Source organism: Pinus tabuliformis, chromosome 9 (assembly GCF_031772625.1).
Source record: "Pinus tabuliformis cultivar Carrire ecotype Pingquan chromosome 9, CPIR1, whole genome shotgun sequence".
Classification (NCBI taxonomy): Eukaryota; Viridiplantae; Streptophyta; class Pinopsida; order Pinales; family Pinaceae; genus Pinus; species Pinus tabuliformis.
Window position 1 is genome coordinate 499,966,665 of NC_142307.1, and position 14,115 is coordinate 499,980,779.

The window sequence follows — 14,115 nt, forward strand, 5'->3', positions numbered from 1 at the left end:
GTATGTGACAAATGGTATTGTTGCATTTGAGATCAAACATTGTGGCCGAAGGGTCAACCCACCTCTATATGGTATGAATGACTTGTAGGTCCTTCAATAGGTCCTAAACAAATAAACTAGGTTTCACTGAAGGGCTCGGTCATAAAAGATATTCCGATTAGTTCTAGAGTAGTGCCCTTATAAGGCATTAGAATCCATAAAGAATAAGACTAGGAGTACTTTGAAATCGAAGGTAATTTTGAACTAATGGTTGCTTTAAAATCCGTGACTTGCATTAGGATTTGTAATTTTGTCTTTAATATTTGAAAACTTCATAGTTGGTGACACATGTTATCTATGTTCCACAATGTATTTATGATAAATAATGGTGGGTGACAGTTTACCCATTGGATATAAAGTGGTGCTTTGTGTGGAATGCATTAATGTTTGTTTTGGCCATCAAAGGAATGAAATCAAAATGCCTAATCTCACTATGTTAAATGCCTTCAGATATAATGTGCACATATTAAAGGTGAAGTGTTGATGTGAAACATAGTAAATAAAATCAAGTAATTTGAACCTAAAAGTCCACAATGTTTATCCAATACAAATACTAGATATATATATCTATATATATATATATATATATCTATATCTATATCTATATATATATATAGTTAGAATAGATATTTCAATGACCATTGTAGTGATTTTTAGAAAAAATTACTGTATGCATGGATCACTAAAGAATAGTTTGGGTTAAGAGAAGAATTAAAATTTTTAATCAAGTATGGTGATTGGAGTGTTCCACAAAAACCATACGTACTATGTTATATAGTTCTGATATGATTATATCAAAGGCATCACCGATTAATGTTACAAAGCCTCTTTATCAAGGTTCATCTCATACTATTAAAAGAAGCATATTCTAACTCATAAAGTGCTTATGACTGATAAATATGACATGAAGTTATGGTGGTTTGAGCATATAAAATGAAATTGTATACGTGAAGTAATCGCCGCATGAATTTGATTGATATTTAAATACCATGCTCAGGATAAGAAAAACGATGTAAAGTAAATTTCTTGAAGTGTTGCAAACTGCTTATGCACCTTGCTTGGCTTGGCCTGTTGAGTGTTTGATTAGACATTAGCTGATGCATTGGACTGATTTGCAATTTGCAATATGAACCAAGGGATGATGGGAGAAACCATAGAAGCAGGTCAAACTGTGGATGCTAGAAACCTAAGGCTAAGAAGAACCGAGGATGGATGAAGAGATGGCAGCAGTCTTTCTCTCGCTTGCTGGCTATTTTGATGCGCTAGTGGCTGGGGGCGAGGTGTGGTACACACAACGAAATCAACAATATTTATTTGAAAACGTATGATTTAAAGCCAACAACACTTTTTCCATCTTAATTGTCGAGGAAAATCTCCTTGTCAACTAATGTTCCTTTTAATACCGGTTTGTCGATTGCTTTTATCCATAGATCTAGAGTGGCAACTGATGTTTCCCTCTTTGTTTTCCTTATCTGCCGAGCTGAAGGTATCCAAATGCGGATTAAGTTTCCACCAAAGCATTTGGTAGATAATGGTTATCCAATATAAGTTGGATATTGTTTATCACTACCTACACTTGGTGAAGTCGAAGTGAGAAAGGCCCGGTGTCTATTTGATCGATTATAATCCTTGTATTTAATATGCGATACCTCTTCCTTGGTTCTAACTTATGTGTAATCCTAGATCTTGCTTGCCTACCGTGTTGTGTTCTTGTTGGAATTTCTATGGTTAGTCTTTAATGGCTGCAGAGGGAGGGAATGAAATCTTGAATTTCGGCGGCCAAATTGGATAAATATCTGAAAATAACGAAGGATAATTGGCATCTTGAAGGACAAAGCAACCGAGTGAACGGCCTCGTCGCCAGTCCATGCGACCATAGTGAGATCCACAAGCCACCCGAAATCCCCCACATAGGAGAAACATGTGGAGGCCATTTTCTCTTCCTGCTCGACCTCCCAAGTTAGGGTGTCACCCTACGTGGTTGAGCTGAAGAGGCAACTAAGAAAAAACCTGGAACTAGGCAATGGCGCTCAAGTTGCTCGTTGGTGCTAAGGTAAATCAATTGAAGATAGAAATTGGTAATCATCTGATAAAGAATTGAAATTGTTAGGACATGCATTATATAAATAATGTCAGAGGGGAAAGTAAAATCCACAGTGACCTAATCTACCAAATTTTCTTTCATTTCCTTACATGGAGTAGGTTTAAAAGGAAATTGTGACTGTGGAAGTAGAATCAAGTAAAAGCATGCAATTGGGGTTAGTTATATAAATACAATGTTACTATAAGATTTTTTTAATTCTTAAGAGTAAAACAACGTAAAACATGTCTAGTGCATGCATTCCTCCAATTAAATTTTATATAGGAAGTGGTAGTGGTCTTAGGTTGAAAAATAATAAATTGCTATCTAGTCAAGAAGACTAAGCGAACGAACAAATTATTAAAGGTATTTTGTATGAACTGGAGCTGAAGACATAAATTAATAGATTATTATTAGGTAGGTCTCAGGTCAAACCAAGCACCAGGAACTCTATGCATAGTAATTATCTGTAATAGATGAACAAAATGCTCTGATTAATGGTCAAGGTTCCACCATATTTTGCACGACGCAGTAAAAGGGAAGGAAGGGAATACTGATATGTAAATATTTCCAAAGAATAAGAATTGACAAAATTATGAATAGCTGGAAGTAAAATATGTAAATCCAGAGGTCGGAGGTGATCTGTAATGCTATAAGGAAATGATAATTATGTAAATAGTTAATAAATTTATTCACAAGTTAATACTTATGCTAAGTCATCGTTTAATAAAAAAAGTCAACACCTTATTGCTAATCAAGCTATTGTTTAGTTGCATGTTTTAGTTTAAACACTATGATGTGCCTAAGTCAAACATTCATAGCTGTATATATATGCCACAATCCTTATGGTAGTTGTAGATGCACAACTATACAACTATTTTATGTATGCATGAAGATGACACCACACCTATATTACTTTTTTCACGTTAATATGTGAAAAACACCAAAATAGGTGTAACTTGGTTAACATAGATGCCACGATCCGCTGTAATATTTCATTGAAATTCAGATTATTCTACATAATTATTATTAAGCCTTCAACACAATATTAAATGATGTCTGGGGACTTTGTTTAAAATTGGTATTAGTTGACAACAAGCTACATAGATGAGTGTGAACAAGTTTACATGGGCTATATGGTTATTATGCATCCCATAAGAATGTGAACACTTTCTCCTCAAAGCTACATGATTAAATTATGTTGTGAAGGTTGTAAGTTCGTCCTTCCTTGTTTTGCATATAAAGAATGTTGGGAATGAATGAGGATAATGCCCCAAAGTCAATGAGGTGATTAGGGAGGTTTAAATTTTCATTATTCGTGTGCTTATCTACATGAATGCCTCCATTGTGTACTTATATACATACATGGCTCATTAGGTTCATATCGTGAGATGCAATTGTATGCATGAAAAGATTTTTTGCTTTCATGCATGGATGACACAAATTCCCACTGTTTAGCATGATTTAAAATTTAATTTAAGAAATCTTACAATGGGTATAGTCTAGCTTGATGAATGAACCATGAGGTATTTAGTCCTTTCACTTATGAAATCTAAGTATTGTGGACAGGTATAGTAGCATTAGAGGGAGAAAGGAATCGTGAAAGGTTATATGGGAAAAAAAATCTGTAATAAATAACATAAGACCTTCCCATATTGTGGTGGAATAGGGAATACTACAAAGACATTTCAAGAATTAACGCATGGATTGTTTCAAAAAGTGGAAAGGGTCAACAATAAATGAGTTACTATTTTATTATGCTACTTATTGAGTGTTAGAAAGTACATACAATTAAGAAGAATTCTATACCCACTGTGTTAATAAAATATTCAATTGAATAACATGTAGTACATATGCAAGAAGAATATATATCATTTAAATTGAGGTAAAAAAAGGCTCAAATCCTAAATGCCTGGACATAAGAAGATTAAATCCATATTTAGGAAGAACAATGGATAAATTATGTAATGAAAGTTATGAATAAAAAAGGGTGGGGAATAAGTAAGTTTAAGGTAGGGTTAAAATCTTGATGATATGGTCATCATGTTATTTTACTTATAGTAAAATCAAATTATGAGTTGTATGATTGCTATGAGATGGCACAACTTAATAAAATTCCAACTAATACCGGTAAGGATAGTCTGGTCAAGGATATCACTTAATGGAATAAATTTTATGATTACAAAGATCCTAATAAAGGAGGATGTAGGAAAGAGGAAACATTGAACTCATATAAGGTAACTCACAAACAAGAACAGATAAAATGTCAAGTGTTTTTTTTCTTTCCATAGATCATGGACAACATGAGGAAAAGTAAAAAAGAATGAAAGTATGTAAATGGAAACTATATAAATCATTAGGAAAGAAGTTCATGACATACTATCAACATTAACCAAAGTTGATGGTTAATTAAGTGGGTTTTATCCTAGAAAAAATTATGAAGGTTTTACTTAATGATATCTATTCATGAAGGTTTCCATGAAATATCGTTAAGCACATGAGACTAAGTACTTTCAAAAATTGTCTATCAATTTAATATGGTTGTGTTGATTAATAATGCAATCCATTTTGGAATGTGGTTTTTCCACTGGTTGAGCTGTTAATTCACTTTATTGGGAAAATGCTTCAAATATACACTATTTAATGGAACTAAGTCTTACCAGGTTATTATTAAATATGCAATTTGACATGCATAGTTTGGAACTTACAAGTTTCTTTTGAGTAAAGAAAATCTCAAGATAATTGTAACTAAAGCCGATACGATGCACAAATTAGATTCCAATCTAGATGAAGCTAGGGTTAGAATTGAGAAGTAAAAGCTCAAATGCAATGCAAATCATTGTGTGCATGTGGGAGAAGACATCATACATTAATAAATTATGACTCTAATAAGAAGGTCAATGGGACTCACACCAAAAGTACATCTAGTGTAAATACATAATGGGAGTATAGAACCAACTCCTCGGTTAATAGCAGAAAGACAGTATTAAGCTTAAGAGCACCTTCCCAATAGTTCGCTCAAATTCTAATGTGTGAAACTTTGCAACTTAAGGTTTACCTTAATGTTCATATCCATCTAGATATAAATGGGGTTATGTTGGTAACATCTCACATATAGGAGCCTTTCCAATCTGTAGAATGATGGGAGATCTTACAAATGTACTTCTTGTGGGAAGTGATAAGAGTCAAATGTTTTGTGTGCTTATACTTTATATAAACAGAGCATATTTGCAAGCTTGATATGGTGGTGCTTGATGCATTAGAGAAATGCAGAGAAGCCTAATGAATAACAAAAATTGTACACTAGATTCAGAACATGATTCTCCAAATTAATAAGCAAATTCTTGATAAACCCAAAAGGTTTTCACAATAATACAACCTACGATGATCTAAGATCCTATGCTAGTAATAAAATACATGCACCAAAGGGGTGACATATAAAAGGTTCTAGAAAAGAGAGAATAATAAAACATACAATAGCTCGATGGTTTAACCATATTTAGTGGCTATATGATACTCGTAAGCGAGATTGTTGTAAAAGTAAATTGTTTTCCATAAAGTGATATCTAGCAACCTTCAATATGAAAACAAGAAATATGGGAAAAGTCTACGTGCCAGATTGTATTGATATTGTTGTCTGGGTTTGAATAGGACAACATAAAAAATGTATTGCATAAGCAATTTGATTTAAGGTATTTGACAATTGACTTGGTTTCCAAGAAAATGAATTTCATTCTACCAAGTCAGGATCTAGTGTTAAGGTGGGGTATCCACATGATATGGACTCAAGCTTAAACCCTGGTATACAGATTACAGATTACCTTCAATCATGACTATTGTATAGGAGGTGTATGTATTTACATATTAATTATATGGTTGATTTTGAATATACACTGAATTATTCACATCCAACAAGGGGTTGGAAGTGGTGTTAAAAAGAGAAAACAAGAAATCATATGACATAACCAGTTTATATGTGGAGTACTTTTTAGTACGAAAGGATTATTTTCTTGGATAAAGGGAAAGGTAAGGTTATGAGACTCAAATATAACATTGAAGTCCATACTAGACTAACTATCATAGTCAATAGTTTGCCTTATGATTAAGTGGAGGTCATATTCCGTTGTTATTAAAACCTTGTCTATGTGACAAATTCAATCTTGAAACTCAAGGTTATTGGTTTTGTAAAATTGTATTATGCATATATGAACTATCATTTGCAGAAGATTTCATACAACCACGAGATACATAAAAATTATTAGCTAAGTACAATCAATTTAATACTTTGACATAAAGACTTTTAGCTAAGCTCTCGATGCAGAAGTCGAACAGGTCCATGAATTCCTTATTCTCCAATCGACAAACCAAACATGGTTTGAGTGGAGTTGCCTAATGGTAATATGAATAATGGAAGGAAATTTCGGCATAACACTAACATACATGGACAAAATATATGTCGTGCAGGTGATGATATGGCCATTGGTATGGTGTAGAAGTTGTACAGGTGGTACTGTGTACAAGGAGTACATATGGTACCGGTATGGATGCACGTAGTGCATGATGATATATGACATATATATATGTATGTGTACACTACACAGTAAGTGTAGGTACGCATGGTTGAAGAGCACACACTAGAGATTTCCAGGTGTGGAAACCAACCCAGAGTGCAAAAGCAAGACACGGCTGAAAACTAAGAATTGGTATTTGGAACTAAGGATAAGTGCCCGTATTTGTTTCATTCTTAGTATATGTATGACATATGATACTGATTTATGATGGTTAATATGGATTATGATGTTGATGGTTATGTGTAAGCTAACCTAATATGATATTTTATACATGTTGATTGGTCAAATGTGCTAGTTTGACTTGTTGTGACTAATGCAGGGGAACTGCAGGAATCAAGTGTTTGGAAAGAACAAACTACATTGGAGGAACATGCATTTATTCAATTAGAACTGAGGAATCACAGCTAAAGGGCAGGAACATTAACCCATAGTTACTCATGTAACAAACAAAAATTGAGTTTCTGCATCTGAAAATCTATCACGAAAGTGATTGAAACAAATGCACAGGTTTCCAGGGAAGGAGATTGTTGGTAGAACTCCTTTGTAACCGATGTATCGGAAAGTTTGATTCAGGTAGCAATGTCATGTGAACCTGAAAATTTAGAATAGTTACCTGTGAATGAGGAAATAAATGGAAAGATGCAGTAATAGACTGAGGACGATGTAAATCTAACGGGGGGTATGTAACACGTCTCCATTGTATGTAACACTCTATTGACCTAAGCTAAGAAAAGCTAGGTCTGATATATAACAACGAAAGTAAATATTTTATTATTAAATAAAATAATTTAATTACTTGGAAAAGCGAGACACCAAGAGATGAGATTCTTTCCAAATCCCATTGGTGAATCAGAATGCATAATTCTTTCATGATAAGACTTCTAGATCCAAATCTAGATAAGCTTATTACATTTGGAGATAAATATCCGTTAAACTACTCAGCTGGAGAAATGTGCTAAGTTAAGAAAAAACATAAAATCCTTGCTGGAGATAAAGGCAAGCTTTTATGAGGAGAAGTCTGCTGGGAGATAAAGACGAGCTTTTCTAGGAAAAGCCTAGGAAGATGGATAGAAAGGATCCATAAAGTGGGTCATCACTAATGGAAACCATATCATGAAAGAGGGTATTAAATACCCATTGAAGACATCAACAGGAGGTAGTTGATCCATGGCAAGAACTCTCAGCTCGGGGGTGAACTGGAAGAATCAGTTCTAGGTTGGGTGGCGGTGCTCGATTCTCCAAGTGACATAGTTTCCAATTTCTCTTGTCTGAATCACTTGCATGGGATGTACTGTATGTTTACTCCTTACTTTTTATGTTGTTGAATCTCTCAACATATGTGCATAGTTGTATGGGTTACCTTTATTTGTGAGGATGATTAAATACTTATGCATGTTGAATCCAAGTGTAGCTTTGGTGATGGGAGCATAGTAGGTAATTATTAATATTGGTCAAGGAGCTATATAACACGTGACTAATGGTATAATCTGCATGTGACCACTATGCATGAGTAGAATTGGTTGTGTTAACTTTGTTATGAGATGATTATATACGGATGCATGGGATAACTATTGAATCTAAATTTAATCAAAATTAAATTTAGTGAAGGAACATATTATGTGGTTATTAATATAGTATCATGGAGGGATTTGCCAATAGTATGTGTTTTTTAAGAGTTGCCGAAGGGGTATGTGACGTAGGCGAATGGTACAGATCTAACCTCCATAGAATATTCTTAGTAGTATTTATTGATTAACCTCCATATAATATTCTTAGTAGTATTTATTGATTAACCTCCATAGAATATTCTTAGTAGTATTTATTGATTAAAAAAATATTCTTCCTTTTTAATTAAATTCTTTAATTAAAAAAATCTCATATCAAATGAATTATAATTTTTAATGCATGTGGTATTGATAAGCCATGATATTGGCATATAGTATGGTAACAAATCCCATCTACAAATTAAAAATCTCCATAATAAAAAAGGGGATAAATATCCATAATTAAGAGATAAATATTTTTTAAAATATTTATATATTTCACATATATATTAATTTTATTATTATTATTATTAATTACTATTATTTTAAATAAAACTATAATTTAATAATTTTTTAAAGTTTAATAATTAAAGATACATGATAAAGTTTTTAATATTTACTGATTATTTAATTTAAATGTATTATATTTATTTAAATCTGAAACCTATTGTACTGTTAACAAAGAAAGAGGGAGAATTATCAAATTGATAATAAAAATATTGTAATTGAATGAAAAAAGAAATGGCTGTATCTGGTAAAGTTAGGTTGACCGAAAAAAAGGGTTTGTGAGAGTGTATAATAATGTATGGCTTTTCTTTTAGTGCTGCGTGCTTTGTCTTCAATCAGAACGCCGGCTTTGCATGAATTTACTTGTTGGTTTTCAAAGTTTGATAAAAAAAATTAACAATCTGTTAATTAACTAAATTATTGTAGTTTAAAATGTTATATTTAATGAGATTAAAAAAGAGAATGAATTAACAAAATCAAAATATATATAGATATATTATTATATTTAAAAATTTTAAATTATTACTTTTTAATTAATAATTATAATTTGTAATGGTAATAATTATATATTTGAAAATATAAATATATAATTTTAAATTGATGGGTAATCTCGATTTTCTAATTTATATGAATATATAAATACATTATTATATTTGAAAATTTCAAAAATGCTTTACTTATCATACATTAATAAATATGGTTTATAAATGTTGATAAGTGTATATCAATCACATGCACAACCTCATTGTTAACTATGGTTCATATATGCTCATAGGAATCAATGAATATGGATTCAATATTAATATTAATAAATATATAAATATAATAATAATTATATTATAAAATATTATTATCATTGTATTATAAATATGATAATAATTATAACAATTATAATGAAAAATTATAATAATTATTATGTTATAATAATATGATAATATTATTGATATTACCAATAATATAATAAATATTAGCGTTATTAACCAAAGGGATTATTAATATTATGAACCTACGGAATTATAAATCTAAGGAAAAAATAATAAACACAAGGATTATTATTATAAACATAAGGGGTTAATATTAAAAAGCCAAGGGAGTAATATTGAGAAACCAAGAGATTAAATTATAAACCAAAGGATTAATAAATCAAAAAATTATATTTTAAACACAATCGATTATAAACCCAAGGGATTTATATTAAACCCTAGGTTTAATATTATAAATCCTATCAATAACATTATACTTAGGAAAATGAACCCTTAGATTAATAAGTCCAAGGGATTATTACTAAAAAACCAAGGGAATAAATCAAAATTTAATCCACAAAGTGAAAGGATGTAGTTGTCGCAATGAAGAAATGTGATGTGCTCTCTGTTAGGGTTTTTGAAGGAAAACCCTGAACTCTCTGCAACTGAAACATATTTGTGGTGTTGCTGCCACTCACCTGCACATGTTATAGCCTGAGGCGCTAACATAAGGTATGAGTGCACCTGTTGGGAGGGGAGAGATCCCCTCTTATTAGAATATAGCAGTTGGAGAAACAAGTACCCAAGGGGTGGCGAATGTTCGTAACCAGAGAGGAAATGGGAAAGGCCCTCCAGTTCTCAGTGCCCAATGGAAAGATCGCATGCGAGGTCAATGCCTCCCGCGGGCAGTTAAAAAGCCAAGATTCGTAATACCCAGTAACAAACTAGATAGCTACAAGAAGTACATGAAGGACCATGCATTAATCTGTAAATTTATAGGGGCCTGGCCAACTGAAAAGGACTTGGTAAACTGGATTCAACACAAATGGAAACCAAAAGTCCATATAGAGTTGAAGCTAAGGGATAGAGGATTCTTTATAGTCATTTTCACCAATCTAGAAGATAAGGAAAGGTTTTTCGAAAACGGGCCTTACTTCTTCAACAATGGGGTTCTCCTCATGTGACACTCGAAAGAGCACTACAACCCTAACAAGGAGAAATTCCTGGTAGCACCGGTATGGGTCAGGCTATTTTCCCTACTGGTTGACTTATGGGACCTAGACATCCTGGAAGGAATTGGGAACTCCATTGGAAACTTTGTTAAGGTTGCAAACTCCACGCGGTGAGGAAGGTACACCTCCTATGCTAGGATTTGTGCATACATGAGTCTCTAATTGAATTTATTGAGCTAGAGTATCATGATGAGGTTTGGCAGCAACCCCTCAACTGTGATCATATTCCCTTTAGATGTTGTAGATGACATTATTATAGGCATTTGTTTCGTGAGTGTCCGGTGAACCAGTTCGAACCCCAAGAGATTTTTAATGCCAATGACTAGAACAAATTGAGATAGGATATGGAGGGTTTTTAGGAAGTTCAAAGTAAAAAATGGAATTAGAAGAACTCACAAACCCCGCTCCAGCTGCCACCAAGCAAAGGCTTGTGTAACAATAACAGATATGACATCCTTTAGGAGGAGGAAGATGCCATGGATGTCCAGACTGCAACTTTAGGCCCAGAAAATCACCCAACACCGTAGAAAGGAGGGAATAATATGAAAAGAAAGGTAGAAGAGGAACCACAAGACAAAGAAGTCCCTACGCAACCAATAGACTAGGCTAACATGGACATTGATATCCAAAAGGAGGATCTAAGTATAGAGGAATAGGTCATGTGACGACTACTAAATGAATCAAGGCATTTGGACAAACAATTCATACCGAAGGACCAAAAACAACTATATAAAGAAAACTTTCAACAATATAATGCTCAACAAGGGATGATAGGTTCAGATCAACCTGAAAAACTAGGATCTCAAATAAGCCAAGGTGCAGAATGGCGACCTCATGGAAAAGGAGGAAAGAAGCATAGGAGAAAGAGCATCAATGGTCCACACAGATGGTAGGTGAAATTTGTCTGAATTCGGGAAGGGTGGTGTCGTTGTTGGCGGTCTTCCACCACCTTAAAAAGATATCATAAATGATTATTACATCCTAGAATGTAAGAGGCCTCAATTGTAGAGTAAAAGAAAGATATTTGAAGGAGAGGCTCAAAAGAGATAAACCTAGTATCATGGTGATCCAAGAAACTAATATCTTGAAAGCAAAGCTAAAGGATATTATGAAGATTTTTGAGCCACAATACGAGGTAGTTTCCAAGGATTCCAGGAGTAGTGTTGGAGGCCTTTGTATCCTCTAGAACCATGCGGAAATAATCTTCGAGGACTGGGTCAGCCTCCCTAGAATCCCCTTAGGAAACTTCTATCACATTGGATCTAGAGATTGGGTTCTTTTGTCAGGGGTCTATGGGCCTCACATTCCAGGAGAAAAAGGGGTTTTTGTTCAAAACCTTTTAATACTGAGAAAATCATATCCAAAAGAGCTCTGGATAGTAGGAGGTGACTTTAATATGATCTCGTCGTTGGACAAGAAAAAATGGGGAATTTGACGAACAGAGGTAGACATGGAAGCATTGAGAGATCTAATCATTGACTTGTACCTTGTGGACCTGCCAACAAACAATGGAGTCTACACCTAGAACAACAGGAGGGGGGAACACATCAGATCGCATCACGCTTGGAAGAGTTCCTAATTTCGGAGTAAGTGCTCAGCCGTGATATTTGCCTTGAGGCCTGGATCCTCCCATGCATGGGTTCGAACCACTGGCCAATCTGACTAGAGATTGATCTAAAAATTGGTCCCAAGAATCGTCCCTTTAGATTTGAATCCTTCTGGATAAGGGACTCCACTCTCATGACTAAAGTGGAAGGCTGGTGGAAGGGAAGTGAAGAATAAGGAATAAACCACATGCATACCTTCCAACTGAAGCTAAAGGAGGTTAAGAAAAAGATTAAGAAATGGAACCAAGAAGATTTCAGCCACATCATAAAATACCAACAACAACTGACCAACAAAATGCAGGAACTTCAAAAAAACATCATCATCAGGGTATATCTGAAGACCTAGGGAGTCAGATGGCTTCGTGAAGGAGAACGTAATACACACTTCTTCCACAAAGCCATGATCCAACATCGCCAACACAACAGGATCTACTCACTAAATGATGAAGCAAGGAATGGACTGGTCCAATATGAGGAAATGGAGTACCTTGTAGTTAACAACTTCTAGTCCATCCTTTCTGAATCTGCTCAGGATAGGTTGGAGGCCATTCAGAGAATCACTCGAAATATCCCTCATCTCATCTCAAGGGACCAGAACCTTTCCCTTATGAGGGAGGTTACATCGGAAGAATTTGAGGAGGTTGTCAAAGGAATGGAGAAAAAAATCCTCCTAGTCCAAATGGCTTGACGACGTATTTTTTCCAAGCAGCTTGGAGCTTCATAGGGCATGATATCTTGGAGGTGTTGGAGGAATTGTGTCGCAACCAAAAGGTATGTCTGGGTCTAAATGCTACTTTCATTTCTTTAATTCCTAAAACATCTAAGTCTGAAGACATCAAGGGTTTAAGCATATTGCACTCTACATTGTCATCTACAATATCATAGCCAATGTCATTTTCAAACACCTCAAGCCCCTGTTCTCAAATCTTATCTATCATGAGAAAACAAGTTTTGTAGAAGGTCGCTAGATCCTTGATGACTTTGTTACTTCCTAGGAGATTGTTCACTCTTTGAAGCATCGTAAATTCCTAAGAATGATGATAAAACTTGATATTTCCAAAGCTTATGACCAACTAAATTGGGCGTTCCTCACCAACACTCTTAAATCTTATGGTTTTGACCAGATATGGATTAACTAGGTCCTCACCATGGTTTCCTCTCCTTTGTATTCCATTATGCTCATTGGCTCTCCCACTAGAACATTTAACCCCTGTCACAACTTGTGACAGGGAGATCCTATCTCACTGTTCATTTTCATCCTGGCAGTTGATGTTATAAGCTGATATCTAAATTCAGAAGCTAGGGCTTCGCAGATCTATGGTCTAAGGTTGTGGGCCAATGACCTCCCTATCACGCACCAACAATTTGTGGATGACATTATGTTTTACTAGCATGTATCTTTGCAGAAAGCTCGTTGGATAAAATATATTCTTAGTCTTTATGGATGCTTCTGGGACAATGATAATCAATGACAAATCCTACATCTTCCTTTTCATTGCTCGGGTGAACATCCAAACCTTCCTAGCTTAGGTGTTGGGCTTCGACATCAAATCTATCCTGTTCAACTATCTTGGTATACCTTTATCCTTGAATTCCTTAAAAACCTCATGCTGAAAATCTTTGTTTCAAAAAATCCAATCGAAGCTTAGTAACCCGTCCTTCAGATTCCTAAATCTTGTTAGTCGCACTATCCTTCATAAAGTTGTTCTCCAATCCGTCCTAATTTCCCAGTTTTCAGAGATGGCAACCCCAAAAGCCTCATGTGCAAGATGGTAGAAACCTTCAAAAAATT